At 41.1% G+C, this 15,700-nt stretch overlaps 1 protein-coding gene and 1 long non-coding RNA gene across 3 annotated transcripts in view; both read right to left on the bottom strand.

Annotated features, from left to right (window-relative positions):
- LOC309694596 (junctional adhesion molecule-like) overlaps positions 1-15,700 on the bottom strand; it is a 271,132-nt gene that overhangs the window by 50,483 nt on the left and 204,949 nt on the right. The gene's annotated exons all lie outside the window — the stretch shown is intronic.
- Positions 11,106-15,700, bottom strand: part of LOC309696396 — a 17,203-nt gene continuing 12,608 nt past the window's right edge. For both annotated transcript variants that reach the window (XR_014273457.1, XR_014273458.1), the window contains 2 exons: positions 12,824-12,933; positions 11,106-12,152 (listed from right to left, as the gene is read on the bottom strand). This is a non-coding gene — a long non-coding RNA (uncharacterized lncRNA). The remainder of the gene's footprint in view (positions 12,153-12,823; positions 12,934-15,700) is intronic.

The following is a 15,700-nucleotide window of genomic DNA, read 5'->3' as shown; positions in this document are numbered from 1 at the left end:
CCCCACTAAAGGTTATAAAAGCAGTGAAAATTTAGTTTTTACAGAATAAAATGTGAACAGGCAGGACTGAGGCTCAAAGCCTCAGTGTGTAGCTGTCCATACCTCAACGTTACAAAAGCACAACTACTGTCCACACCCCAACCACACCTCACCTCACAGTAAATGATCATTTCCATTTTAAGCATTTCCAAATAATCATTTTCCATACTGCCAGTATAAATATACACAGTATACTGCCATCACTACAATATAGATGTTTTACACACTCCTTTTGTTGTTGACATTTACAGGCTGTGTGCAAAAGGCCACACTCTTCAAATTCATGCCAACTAATATTTTTATGTCCAGTAGGTGTCCTGCTAGAGCAAATGAAGCTTTAAGAAGCTTTGCGCTGGGATGAACCAATTGGATGAAACGCTTCAGTGCTTCATGAAGCTTCATCTGCCGATCACTAAGCACAATATGCAAATGTGTGTATACAATGATTATGGCTGCACATGCAATAAAAATGTTAATCTGATGCCAGTAGCTGTGATAAACAGTTTAATGCAATTTAATGATAAAGTTATATTATTAATGCAGTAAAATAATTCCTTTATTCCCACTGTTAGCAGTGTTTGATTTAGTGTTTTCATAAAAGCCTATTTCTTGTGTGTATATTAGTGCTCAGAAGAACAGACATGTGGTTTAAAGCCTAGACAAAAAAAATCCTCCTCATCAACACTTTTTTGTTTGTCAGGGGACATTTGTTTTGTAATAATTGTTGTTCTTTTCATATGACTTGCAGCAGGCCATAGTTTATTTAACACAGTGGATGGTGCAGCAGAGATACCTGACTCAAAACAGGACACTGTTTCAGGGCCAGTGAATGTCACCTCTCCTCCAGCTACAGGTAGATATGAGCAGCACTTAGATGAATTTTTTGATTTTGCTCTGACAAATATTAACATTTTAGAAATTCAATTTCCTGATCCATTTTTGATCTTTTCTATCACTTTTCCCAATGTACCTGCAATTAATTCCAGATCCTTGTCTCTGTTGAAATCTCCCAATTCTTTGAATCTTTGGGCTGAAGGAAGGACAGTACTCGGTGTATAAATGCTCAATCAACAATCATTTATTTCCATACAATTCAATACTTATGAGCATTAGAACCATCATGATGGGGAGACCTGCCTGCAGAGGGTCACAGCAAGTCTCAAAATGGTGACGGGTTACTCAGCTTTTTATACCCTCTAGTGGCCCCCACCTAGTCGTAAGAGCCTAAACATTACATTCTTTCTCTCTTACGGCGCCTAAGTTATGACCTCGGCTCCCTGTCTTTCTGCTCTTCTGAAAGGTGGGGGTATGGAATGTGGTCTGTTTCTTCTATTATCTGCACAAGGTCCTCTGCACACAACATTCTCTTCATGATTCAGCAGTATGAAATGTCAAGAAACAGTGTAACACATTCAACAGTGTCGAGTAATACAGGTCAATCCAATAGATCTAATGATTTTCACACTCTTTTAAGTCAGAAGTATAATGCAAACTGATACTACATACTGATCACACACTCTATAATAAAGGGTATAATATGATCTACAGCAGTATCATACTTCAACTACTTTGATTACATATATAAGGTAACATATGATAACAGAATAATATCACAATTCCCCCTTTGATCTCTTTTCTTCAAAGAGATCACTTACAACATACACTCTAGTGTTGCAAGGTCCAGTTCTTCTTGGTCCTGAGGCCCTCTGTCCCCCTTTAACGGGTGAACCATATGTGGGATGACCTCTGTGTTCACGCAGTTCAGATGCGAGAAAAGTTAGATTTACAACCATAACAGTTACAGATGACACTCCCATCACTCCCCAATTCTCCCACAGCTTTATTTTGGTGCTCCAGTTTTCCACCCCCATTTTGATGCCACCTTATACCTTTCAAATGTACTTAGACTAGAACCTCTGTCTAAAGAGCTTTTAACCTTTATTTTTATTGCTGCAGCTACCAGTGTCTTCCAGTTGGGTGATTCTCAGCTTCTTTCTTCGACCGGGGTTAGACCACCCTTTAGTCGTTGCACAGTTCTGGGGATTATTCTGCCCCGATTTCAAACAAAGCTCTGTGTGTTTTGGGGTCACCGCCGTGTCCCCCTTTTTCGCCAAGAGCCTCTCGAACCTTGTTGGTCTGGTGTTCCTGGTTTTCGCCAACCCCTTCATGGTTATTGCTGTGTTTATGGGATCCATCTTCTCAAGGAGCCCAACCGTCATGACACTTGACCCCAGTTGCTGTCTTGGCAGTCCCTACATCTGTCCCTGCTGTGAAGGGTCCTCACATCTCCGGGTCCCCGTCTGGTGTCTGTTCCTTTCTCTGCAAGAGACAGAAAACCAAAACACCTCTCTCCCTAGCCTTGATAATCTAATATTGTTATCCATTGTTCTTCTAATGATTCAAATTTGGTTTAAAATATTATGTTCAGGACTTATTCTAATCATAATCTATGTGTGTGTAAAAGAAATCAAAAATTAATGAACCATCTCTAAGTCTAACACATTATAAGCTTAAGTTTTACCATAGCTAAATTATTAAACACAAAAATAAACTCATAGAAATTTTCATATCACCATTGTTAGATGTTCAAACTCAACTTCCACTTCCCCCTTTTTTGACACACTCCCATGTGTCAATTCACAGGAGCTAGAAACTTAAAAGAAAAGGTTAGTGACATCATATCTCAAAAAAGCATCAGAAATTCTCCTCTTCAGTCTCTCTTATCATCCTGCTCCTGCAAAAACAAAACAAAACAAAACAAAGCATCCACCCTTCTCTAGGTGAATTGTTTGCTGGCATTTACTAATCCTAAAGTTGGTGCAGTCTTTGTCTCAGTATCAAGTCAGTCAAAACTTTTAGTCCGTCCATCACAGTCCAATCACATGCATTCATTCACACACATTCATACCAGATGTTGCTGATAATGGAGTCTCCCGCGTGACCTATTCGAGAATCCATCCCCAGCAAGATGACGTCATCATTTTAAAAGGAAAACAATTCCTTGTTGTTGTTTTTTTTTGGACCGGATTGACTCGCTGCAATCCTTTTAGACTCAGGACTTCTCATGTGATCAGTGTCCCCTATAAGTGAATTTCTCCCAAGGCAATTACAATCATGGAGAAGCACACTTTGCAACTGTATACAGTAATAATATTTTATAGCGCTTTAAATCTCAATCTTTCAGGACTGGTTTAAAGAGCTGATTGTTAAATCATGAAATATCACCACCGGTGGATCACACCTCTCAGATGTTTTTTCCTCAGTGCACTGTAACAAAAACGAAAACAGACGTAACCAACAAAACACTAATAACAATAACACAAACTAGGGCCCGTTGCAGACATGTCCAAGCATAAAACTATCGCTCTCTCGCTTACGAGAAAGAACACAAGCCAAAGCTCACTGATAAAATCAAGCTAGCGCTAAGCCAAACCAAAAAAAATCAACCAGAAATTCACAGGAACGTTTTGCTTCCTGCCGGGACAATATTGTGTGGGAATGAGAACCTCAGGTGCCGTAACACCTTTTGTTCCTCCTTGAATTAAATCTCAATCACAGAAAATGCCGTACTCCGACCTAAAACTTACCCTTTTAATTCATCATTTTCCACTCTGTGCCACTGTTCCTCATCAGGGCTGTGTGAAGCACAGCAAAGAATTCAGTCAAGGCCTTGAGCCATAAACAGACATCACGCACAGACATTGTTTTAATAACCAAACCGTTTTAGACCTTATTCCTTAACTCTACATAAATGCCCTCTAGGTGACCTATAACACATTCTAAGTAATCAATGGTAATCAATGGCTCCTCATAAAAATTAAGTATTGGGATGTTTGTGTGCAGCATTTTGCATACAGTGGGGCAAAAAAGTATTTAGTCAGCCACCGATTGTGCAAGTTCCCCCACCTAAAATGATGACAGAGGTCAGTAATTTGCACCAGAGGTACACTTCAACTGTGAGAGACAGAATGTGAAAAAAAAATCCATGAATTCACATGGTAGGATTTGTAAAGAATTTATTAGTAAATCAGGGTGGAAAATAAGTATTTGGTCAATAACAAAAATACAACTCAATACTTTGTAACATAACCTTTGTTGGCAATAACAGAGGTCAAACGTTTACTATAGGTCTTTACCAGGTTTGCACACACAGTAGCTGGTATTTTGGCCCATTCCTCCATGCAGATCTTCTCGAGAGCAGTGATGTTTTGGGGCTGTCGCCGAGCAACACGGACTTTCAACTCCCGCCACAGATTTTCTATGGGGTTGAGGTCTGGAGACTGGCTAGGCCACTCCAGGACTTTCAAATGCTTCTTACGGAGCCACTCCTTTGTTGCCCGGGCGGTGTGTTTTGGATGTTTTGGATGTGGTGTCTCACTTTCATCTTTTCTGGCACACATTAATTCTTGAAAGAGTTCTGTACTATTTTTCTCTCTCAGGTGGGCATGGAGAAACCCCTTCAGTTCAAGTGCAGTCAAATCGTCTTTATTGATTAACATATCTTTAAAAGTTCCAGGCCTTAATATCCTGAGCGCTCCACGAACTATCTCTGCATCAGGGAAGCCTTCTCTGCGTCGACCTCTTGCTGACCCAGGCCCGCTGGACCCACCGTCTTAGCAACCATGGATCAGTCTCGGCTCCAACTTTCAGCTCGCATCAGCTCCCGTCCTGGTCCCAGATGTCATTTTTAGTAAGTAAGGAAGACAGCATGTGTCTCTGTATTCCTCCAGATTGTGTCTGAGTCTGATTTATTTCACACAAACAAATGCTATATAAACACTACCATGAGCTTTCAATATATAATTCAGCAGGTTCCTCATTCACATCAATTACATTTACTTATATCCTCAGTGAAATATACTCTCTTTACTGGTTCATTTTCTCTAATTAACATCTTCTTTCATAACAGTTACTTTCCTTACTCATATCAATAAACACATCACATTGTCTTCTACAGTGTCTTACTGTCAGTTTTGGCCGGCGGTCATAGGTTCTGTCCAATAATATGACGCAAGACTGGAGTAAAAGACATCCATGGATTGGCACTTTATTAATGAAGGAACATGATAGGAGCACAAGAACACTAACTATAACTAAACAAAATGGCTTCCTTTTGGGGTGGCTGTAGCTCAGGTGGCAGAGCAGGTCAGCCACTAATCAGAAGGTCGGTGGTTCGATCCCAGGCTGCCTCCTGGCTGCATGCCAAATATCCTTGGGCAAGATACTAACCCCATGTTTGCCTACTGGTGGTGGTCAGAGGGCCCGGTGGCGCCAGTGTCCGGCAGCCTCGCCTCTGTCAGTGCGCCCCAGGGCAGCTGTGGCTACAATGTAGCTTGCCATTGCCTGTGTGTGTGAATGGGTGAATGACTGACTGTAGTGTAAAGCGCTTTGGGGTCCTATGGACTAGAAAAGCGCTATACAAATGCAGGCCATTTACCACTTTTATACTCTTCCGGAATAGCCCAAGTATGGGGGTTAACTAATCAAAATGAAAACATAACCCTCCACACACACAAACATGCAATAACATTAAAGCACATCACAAACATATACATATTTCCAACACGTACTATAAACAAACCAATAACATAAGCTTCACCCATTACTATATAAATTAAAACCCTCTTTATCCATACTCCCTAACCTGACACACTGGTCTGCTCCAACAGCCCTTAAACAGGTGATTAAGCTGCTTTCACTCTTATGCTCCACATCCTGCAAGAAGCAACCAGGACAGGTGAGTACCTTATTTAGGTTACTCAAAAATGATTAACTGTAAACAGCTTTAACCTTGGCTCTTCTCTGACACAGGTAGGATGGCCAGTCCCACTGTCTCTTCACCTTTACAAGCTGTCATTTTAGTTGTATGTCACATAAACCCAATAAAAGACTCCATAAGAACTAAAGTGTTTTTTCTTTATTACACTATTTTAAATTCCCAATCCAACAATTAATCATTAACAATACCAACCAGATAATGGAACCCCTGGTCTCCATTAAAAACAGCAAAACAGTAAATATGTGACTAGGGATGGATACCGGCATGGCACCGGTTCTGACATAAACGGTAGTAACCAGACCGAAAAGCAGCGCACATTTCGGTGCTTTTTTTTCCTGAGCTGTGATACACTTTAGATTCTAGCCAATCATTTTACGTTTCCGAGGATAGTAGGCGGGCCCAGGTACGTACATTCTTTTAGATCAGAGCTACAGATTAAAAATGCCCAAGGCGAAGCGGTCAAAAGTCTGGCTGTACTTCACAGCAAAAGATGCAAACTCAGCGGAAGTGTGACGAATTGGTACGAACCATACAGAGTGGAGAAGGCCGTTTTTGTCTTTGGACTCTGCAGACAAGGGAATCTGCCAGTAAGCGTTGGTTAAATCCAGCATCATAAAATAAGACAAGCAGTGCTTAACCAGTCCAGGTCAACTCAGGCATTGGACAAGCATCAAACCATGAGACCTTGTTCACTTTCTGATAATCATCACCAATGTTCCCTCTAAACTGCACGTGTGCTCAATTGCGCACTGCTGGCACGGTCTCTGTGCAGAAAAAATCCGTGTTGCACATAAAATAAAATTCTAACCGGAATTGAAATTAAAGTAAATACGTTAACAATTCTGTTTTGCAGTGTTAGTCAGTAAGTGACTGGCTGCTCCAGTATGGGATTAGAACAATGGCACCTCATCCCATAGTCCAGCCAATCACGTGATTCAAATTTGTATATGCGCAGCTAATCAACGTCGTTGACAGGCTATGACAGCGTCCTTATGTGCCGACACCGGTGTTTTAGCTAGCAAAGTGGCGTGGCTAATGTAGAGTGAAGCCACGTTAATGACAACGTGTACAACCATTGGAGATGTGAGCAGGACAGATGGAACAAGTGACGTAAAAAGAGTGGACTTTATACCAGTTTTCAAATTGTGTTGATAGGCCACATAAAAAACAGAGTTGTGATTAAAAAAAAATCCAGTGTTTGGTTTTCTTCCAGAATATTGTTGTTTATATTTACTGGGGGAAGAAATGGTAAAAACGGCATTTTATGAAGAAAACGTTATAAAGCACTCTCCGCCTGAGAGCAAAGACAAAACCAAAACACCCCACCCTTTCCCATTGGTCAAAAAATGTACCATGCCGACCAATCAAAACATGGCATTTGGTTGTTAAGAAACGGAAGTTGTTAAGAAGAGGAAAATTTAGGAGTGACGGCAGTGTTTTGAGATGTGAGATTTGCAACGTTTAGCGCAAATCTTGTATAGTTAGTGTGTAGTGTAGTCAATAGTTTTGTTGTGTGTGTCAGAACAATGAGGCGGCTGCTAAATGTTACAGGAGTGATACATCTCCTGTTGTCAGGCCTGCAGGTATCAGGCTTTTGATGTTCTCCTTTATCTCATAGTGGACAGAAATTATTTTTTGGAGAGGCACAAATAATTTGTGTGGCATCAGATTTGATGCAGAACGCCTGATTGTTCTGTAAATATTTTATGTTTGTTTAAAAAAAAATCCCTTAGCAGCATTTTTAGATAAACAGCTGCAAAATCTTTGTTGTTTGCAATACTCAGTAACTTTTTTGAAGAAGTAACTATATAATTAATTGCCCAGCATTGGTCTTTATATATTGTATTTTGCAGAGAGAGTTACAAAGTTTCAAAGTGGTGCTCCATGAGAGTCCTGTAGACGAGCAGCAGCACGATCCTGCATTGCAACTGCAAACCGCCAACAGCATGTTTTTAAGAAAAATCAAACAAATTTTCCTTCAAGATCATTTTAGAGTTTTTAATTAGCTGCAGGATCCTTCTTCAGTGTGAGTGGAGAACAGCCAAGTCGCCTCCTGTGATAAACCTCCACATGTACCACTGAAAACAGTTAAATTAGTTTGAATCGGAAATAATGGGTCAAACTACTTGTTCTGAGACCATTTCTTTATTTTTCACACCAAACTGTTTAATAAGATAAACTCTACACAGACTTCATCAAATATAACTAACACTTTAACATTATCAGGATTTCATAATACAAACTTCAAATCAACAAGAAAACAGCTGCAGAACATGTGGATCAAAATTCATTAAAAAAACAACATGTGGACTTCAAGGACTAAATACACTAAAGTGAAAGGAGGAGCAAAAAATAGAGGTTTAACAGAATTTGAATTAAGTAAAAGTAGTCACCTGTGATCTTTAAAATGGTTCTGATGTGTGCTGCTGTTTTTAACTTTCAACATTTCTTTGCTGCCACTGTGAATAAGATTGTGTTCTTTGCCTAATTGAATAAAGGTTACACTGACTCACTGCTCCATCTTCTGGTACAAACTGGCATTACATGGAAGTACAGCCCAAAACCAGTTTAGCTTGAGTTTCTTTTTTTCTGGACATAAAGTCACAGCAGGTGTTGTTTCAAAGCTGGTGGACAGATTTAGTTCATTTTTGGAGGTTTTAAGAGCAACTGCTGTGAAAACATTTGTAGTTTTGGGAGAAAATGATTTAAGAGAAGATTTTACCTCAGCAAAAGATTAAATATGAATGAAGAATTGAAATTTAACAGAGGTAACACATTAAATGAATACATTAAAAAAAAGTTAATTTTGGAAACACTAAGAAAGTTCAAATGAAAGAAATTGAAATATATATCAATATCTGCAATTCTGATACATTATTAGTTTGGTAAAAAAGACATTCCTATAACTTTAATAATACAGTAACAAGTACAACTACTAAACACTACTGTGTCCTAAGGGAACAAAGATCAAAATATAACAAGGAAAACATTTTAGAGAATTAAAATCCATCCATCCATCCATCCATCTTCATCCGCTTATCCGAATTAAAATCCCTCAAAGGAAAAATAATAAACTTGATATACATATCTATACATGCAGCTTCCTAAATGTAACATTCAGGATTATTCACTGCAGCTCCAGAAATCAGAGCTACCTCATCAGATCCAAGTGTGGCATCAGCTGACACTCTTTACAGGAGATTCCATCTGAACTCTGTGGAGCCTGATCTCAAGGTTTTTAAGTCTGAGCCTGAAACCAGAAGAGGATCTTTCTCTCTCTTCAGATTCATTGTGATCCAGTGATTTCAGTCCTGCATGATCAGGCTGATGTTTGCACAGAGCAGATAATGAAGTGAATGTTTTTGCACATAGGTAACAGTGAAACAGTTTATTTACAGCGTGGGATCGTTTGTGTTCGGAGTATGAACTGAGATTCCTGAAGCTCTTGTCACACTGGTCACAGCTGAAGTTCACTTCCATGTGTGTACGTTCATGTTTGTTACGATGACCTGATTGTGAGAAGCTTTTGTCACAGTGTCTGCACTTGTATGGTGTCCCTCCTGCAGTGGTGAAGGATGACCCACACTGGTCACAGATGTGCTTTTTGACCACACTGTGGAAGAGGTCATGTATTTTTAATGTAGTCAAAGGAGCTTGCAAAGAAAAGCGTCTGGACTTCTTTAAGTTGCTTGAAGACGTTTCACCTCTCATCTGAGAAGCTTCTTCAGTTCTAAGGTCAAATGGTGGAGAGTCCCAGATAAAAACCTAGTGGGAGTGACCCCCACAGAGGGACAAAAGGATCCCCTGATGATCCTCTAATCACCTGAGCCAAGGTGTGAAATTGGGTGTGGGACCCAATCAGCCAGAGTTTCGGGTGTGTTCATTGTTAGTCTTGTCCTGCTACACAGGACAAGACTCAGCAGTCCATCTGCATCTTAAGGATAAAGGACACTCTTTCAAGGATGCCAATGTTCACATTTTGGACAGAGAGGACAGATGGTTTGAAAGAGGAGTGAAAGAAGCCATCTACGTCCACTGTGAGCGACCATCTTTGAACAGAGGCGGGGGTTTACGACACCAACTCTCTGCCATCTATAATCCAGTTTTGAGATCCCTTCCCAGACGCCTTAACGCCCACTCACATCCTGGGCCATCTGACCTCAGGAATTCGCATGACAAGGTGGGGCCAGGTTTCACAATGAACACACCCGAAACTCTGGCTGATTGGGTCCCACACCCAATTTCACACCTTGGCTCAGGTGATTAGAGGATCATCAGGGGATCCTTTTGTCCCTCTGTGGGGGTCACTCCCACTAGGTTTTTATCTGGGACTCTCCACCATTTGACCTTAGAACTGAAGAAGCTTCTCGGATGAGAGGTGAAACGTCTTCAAGCAACTTAAAGAAGTCCAGACGCTTTTCTTTGCAAGCTCCTTTGACTATGATGACCTGGATGACTGAGAACCTTCACAGACATATTTTTAATGTACTTGGTGTGTGGAAGCCCCTCCCACATTCTTTGCAGTAGTTCATTTTGTCTCCAGTGTGGCTACGTTGATGTGGTTTTAGGTCCCGTTCGTGATTGGAGGTTTTTCCACAAAAGTTAAAGAGAAACGCTTTCCCACCACCACAGTGACGACAGGGTTGAGAAATGGATCAGTGTGCTTCTCTCCACTTCTAAACAAAGACATTGTATGTCAGGGAATTCCTTCAACGTTTTTATCCTGAACGTCGCCTGAAATAAAAAGCATCTCTGCCAACGTCCAATTAAATTTTACTGTTTACACTATAAAACTCAGGTTACTTCTTCATTTTTCCAAACAGTTCATTCAGTATAACTCCATAAGTTTACTGATCAGACTTTTTCCAAACAATCAGGTTAAAATTACAAGATAAAAAATCAATACATCCTCACAGTAACTGCACTTCTAGAGTTACTTTCTGGTGTGGATCTGTTGGTGCTTTTTCAGCTGATTTGGAGCTTTAAAAGTCTTCTCACACAGGTCACATTTATAAGGTCTCTCCTCAGTGTGTTGTTGTAACTGTGCATCTGTTGTAAACAGTTTCCCACACTGGTCACAGCAGGAAACATCAATTCCAGTGTGAATCCGTAGGTGAATATTTCGGTACTGTTTGTCACTGAAACTTTTTCCACAAAAGTCGCACCTCTACGCCTTAATTCCAGAGTGGGTAACTAGATGCCTCTGTAAGTCGCTATTTAGAGCAAAAGCCTTACCACACAACTCACAGTTGTGTGCTTTAAATCAACTGTGGATGAGTTGGTGTTTTTTTAAGGTTCCAGACTGGGTAAAAGACTTTCCACACAACTCACAGCTGTAAGGTTTAAATCCACTGTGGATGAGTTGGTGCATTTTTAAGTTTCCACCCTCGGTAAAAGACTTTCCACACAAGTCACAGCTGTACGCTTTAACTCCACTGTGGAGGAGTTGGTGTTTTTTTAAGCTTCCAGCCTGGGTAAAATACTTTCCACACAACTCACAGTTGTAAGGTTTAAATCCACTGTGGATGAGTTGGTGTCTTTTTAAGTTTCCACCGTCGGTAAAAGACTTTCCACACAAGTCACAGCTGTACGCTTTAACTCCACTGTGGATGAGTTGGTGTGTTTTTAAGTTTTCAGCCTGGGTAAAAGACTTTCCACACAACTCACAGCTGTAAGGTTTAAATCCACTGTGGATGAGTTGGTGTCTTTTTAAGTTTCCACCCCCGGTAAAAGACTTTCCACACAAGTCACAGCTGTACGGTTTAACTCCACTGTGGATGAGTTGGTGTCTTTTTAAGCTTACAGCCTGGGTAAAAGACTTTCCACAGAAGTCACAGCTGTAAGGTTTAACTCCACTGTGGATGAGTTGGTGTTTTTTCAAGTGTCCAGCCAGGGTAAAAGACTTTCCACACAAGTCACAGCTGTAAGGTTTAACTCCACTGTGGATGACTTGGTGTCTTTTTAAGTCTCCAGCCTGGGTAAAAGACTTTCCACAGAAGTCACAGCTGTAAGGTTTAACTCCACTGTGGATGACTTGGTGTCTTTTTAAGTTTCCACCCCCGGTAAAAGACTTTCCACACAAGTCACAGCTGTATGGTTTAAATCCACTGTGGATGAGTTGGTGAGTTTTTAAGTGTCCAGCCCGGGTAAAAGACTTTCCACACAAGTCACAGCTGTACGCTTTAACTTCACTGTGGATGAGTTGGTGAGTTTTTAAATCTCCAGCCCGGGTAAAAGACTTTCCACACTCATCACAGCTGTAGGTTTTCTCTCCTTTTCTTCTGTGTGGTTTGTCAGCCTCCTGAGAGCGCTGACTTTTCGCTCCATGTTGGTCCTGCAGTGACAGAGATACAAACAGAGGCAATGAGTGAAATGCAGTCGTGGAACAAACTGAAACTCCCTCCATTGGTTGAATCAAACATGTCAACAAACACATTGTTGGTGTGTTTCCACCACCTTCTGGTGGCAGTATCACATTACAATGATATGCTACAATGAGAGTTGTAATGAAAATGACATTGATCAGCAGAGAAAATCTTTCACGCATAAGAAATTTCAAGTTCAACTGATGATATTGTTGTTTCAATGTATGCTTATAAAATATGATCTTTGTATTTTCTTGTAACTTCTGTTACAAGAAATTAGAACTCTGAACAATATTTAAACTCCATTCAGAGTTACATACCATAAAATAATACTTTATGATTAACATAACAGTTTGATTGCTCTAATTACCTGTATTTACCTTGTGACATATTACAGGGCAAATTACATTCTGGGTACAGTTACATCACATAACATCAACTGTGAACACCTTATGTTACAGTGGCGTTTAAGTTCATGGGAATTATGAGTATCTACTCCCAAATTCCCATCCGGGCTACATTATTATCGGTTCATGGTATCGCTTAACTTTTACGAGTATGAGTACACACACATTTTACAGTATCGGCCCCGATACCAGTATCGGTGCATCCCTAATTGTAACTGTGATATTTTTCTCACCTTTTGTGTTGAAGTCATTGATTGTTTCCTCTGTAGTGGCTGAGCTGAGTCCAAATGGATGAAATTGTTCCTCCGTTGCACCACCAGACTCTTCTCCTCCTGTTAATCACCTGGGACACACACACAGCAGGATTTGTAAAAAGAGTTTTGATAAACACAATGCTGGACAGCAATGCTGTCATGTACACAAATACAGTGGGGCAAAAAAGTATTTAGTCAGCCACCGATTGTGCAAGTTCCCCCACCTAAAATGATGACAGAGGTCAGTAATTTGCACCAGAGGTACACTTCAACTGTGAGAGACAGAATGTGAAAAAAAAATCCATGAATTCACATGGTAGGATTTGTAAAGAATTTATTCGTAAATCAGAGTGGAAAATAAGTATTTGGTCACCTCAAACAAGGAAAATCTCTGGCTCTCACAGACCTGTAACGTCTTCTGTAAGACGCTTTTCTGTCCCCCACTCGTTACCTGTATGAATGGCACCTGTTTGAACTCATCATCTGTATAAAAGACACCTGTCCACAGCCTCAAACAGTCAGACTCCAAACTCCGCCATGGCCAAGACCAAAGAGCTTTTGAAGGACACCAGGAAAAGTATTGTAGACCTGCACCAGACTGGGAAGAGTGAATCTACAATAGGCAGGCAGCTTGGTGTGAAAAAAATCAACTGTGGGAGCAATCATCAGAAAATGGAAGACATACAAGACCACTGATAATCTCCCACGATCTGGGGCTCCACGCAAGATCTCATCCCGTGGGGTCAAAATGATCATGAGAACGGTGAGCAAAGATCCCAGAACCACACGGGGGGACCTGGTGAATGACCTGCAGAGAGCTGGGACTAAAGTAACAAAGGTCACCATCAGTAACACACTACAACGGCAGGGAATCAAATCCCGCAGTGCCAGACGTGTTCCGCTGCTGAAGCCAGTGCATGTCCAGGCCCGTCTGAAGTTTGCCAGAGAGCACATGGATGATACAGCAGAGGATTGGGAGAATGTCATGTGGTCAGATGAAACCAAAGTAGAACTTTTTGGTATAAACTCAACTCGTCGTGTTTGGAGGACGAAGAATACTGAGTTGCATCCCAAGAACACCATACCTACTGTGAAGCATGGGGGTGGAAACATCATGCTATGGGGCTGTTTTTCTGCCAAGGGGACAGGACGACTGATCCGTGTTAAGGACAGAATGAATGGGGCCATGTATCGTGAGATTTTGAGCCAAAACCTCCTTCGATCAGTGAGAACTTTGAAGATGAAACGAGGCTGGGTCTTCCAACATGACAATGATCCAAAACACACCGCCCGGGCAACAAAGGAGTGGCTCCGTAAGAAGCATTTGAAAGTCCTGGAGTGGCCTAGCCAGTCTCCAGACCTCAACCCCATAGAAAATCTGTGGCGGGAGTTGAAAGTCCGTGTTGCTCGGCGACAGCCCCAAAACATCACTGCTCTCGAGAAGATCTGCATGGAGGAATGGGCCAAAATACCAGCTACTGTGTGTGCAAACCTGGTAAAGACCTATAGTAAACGTTTGACCTCTGTTATTGCCAACAAAGGTTATGTTACAAAGTATTGAGTTGTATTTTTGTTATTGACCAAATACTTATTTTCCACCCTGATTTACGAATAAATTCTTTACAAATCCTACCATGTGAATTCATGGATTTTTTTTTCACATTTTGTCTCTCACAGTTGAAGTGTACCTCTGGTGCAAATTACTGACCTCTGTCATCATTTTAGGTGGGGGAACTTGCACAATCGGTGGCTGACTAAATACTTTTTTGCCCCACTGTATATATATATATATATTAGGGGTGCAACGATATTCGTATCGATATTGAACCGTTCGATACAGTGCTTTCGGTTCAGTACGCATATGTATCGAACAATATTATTGTTGATAAAATTGTATTATTACAATTTTATCAACTTTCCTTCTGACGATGCTGTCTGTGTTGAGCGCTCAGTGAATCTGCGTTCGAATACTCCGCCTAGGCTGCACTGTCCAGCGCAGATCCACTGAGCGCTCAACACAGACAGCATCGTCAGAAGGAAGAGCGCAGGGCAAGTTAGCGAGACAGAAAGTTAAGCTCTCCTCGCAACATGGACCTCCCCCACCCTCATTCAGATCTGGCATTTGGAATTATTTTGGTTTTCATGTGACGTATGACCCTGAAGGTAAGCGAGTCATGGACTAAAGTAAAACAGTATGTTGGATGTGCCATGCAATGCTCAATTACATGGGTGGGAACTAGTGTGTTAGCGCAGTTAGCTCGTTAACGTGTTGGCCGTCTAGCCCCATGCACGGAGCGATCGGCGGTAGCTCGTTAACGGAGATTTGCCGTATTGTGGCGTTAAGGTCATTTCATCGAGATTAACCTGAAAGCACTAGTGGGAACACAACGAATATGACTGCACATTTACGCCGACATCATCCTAGTGCAAAGACAAGTGGAAGCAGACAAAAAAAAGCAAGCATGCTACTAACTTTAGCCGAGTCATTTAGACAGCTGTTAGCACATGATTCTCCTTATATGTTTAATATGCGGCTGAGAATATAGCCCAGAAGAAGCGGATAGTATAGCTTTTATTTTGGAAAGAGCCATTTCTCTGTAATAAACTCTCTTTTCCAAAGATGAGTGATTCCTCAATCAGATACAGGGCTCGCAATATCGCTAGCCCGACGTCCCGGAGCTAGCGATTTTTTCAGTCGGCCTACCAAAATCTATCTCTTCCCTGCCCGTCGGGCTATTGTAGGAAAAATATATGTCAATGCTTTTGCATTCTTTCAGAAATGTAGCTGGGTAATTATGTCATTGGCATCGGTGAGCCACTGTCAATATGTGACATATTGAAGTCGCGTTTGAATTT

The sequence above is a fragment of the Aulonocara stuartgranti genome (assembly GCF_965226115.1).
Source record: "Aulonocara stuartgranti genome assembly, chromosome: 3".
In the NCBI taxonomy this organism is placed as follows: domain Eukaryota; kingdom Metazoa; phylum Chordata; class Actinopteri; order Cichliformes; family Cichlidae; genus Aulonocara; species Aulonocara stuartgranti.
Note: the sequence above shows the minus strand (reverse complement) of the source record. Positions and strands in the feature narration are given on the sequence as shown.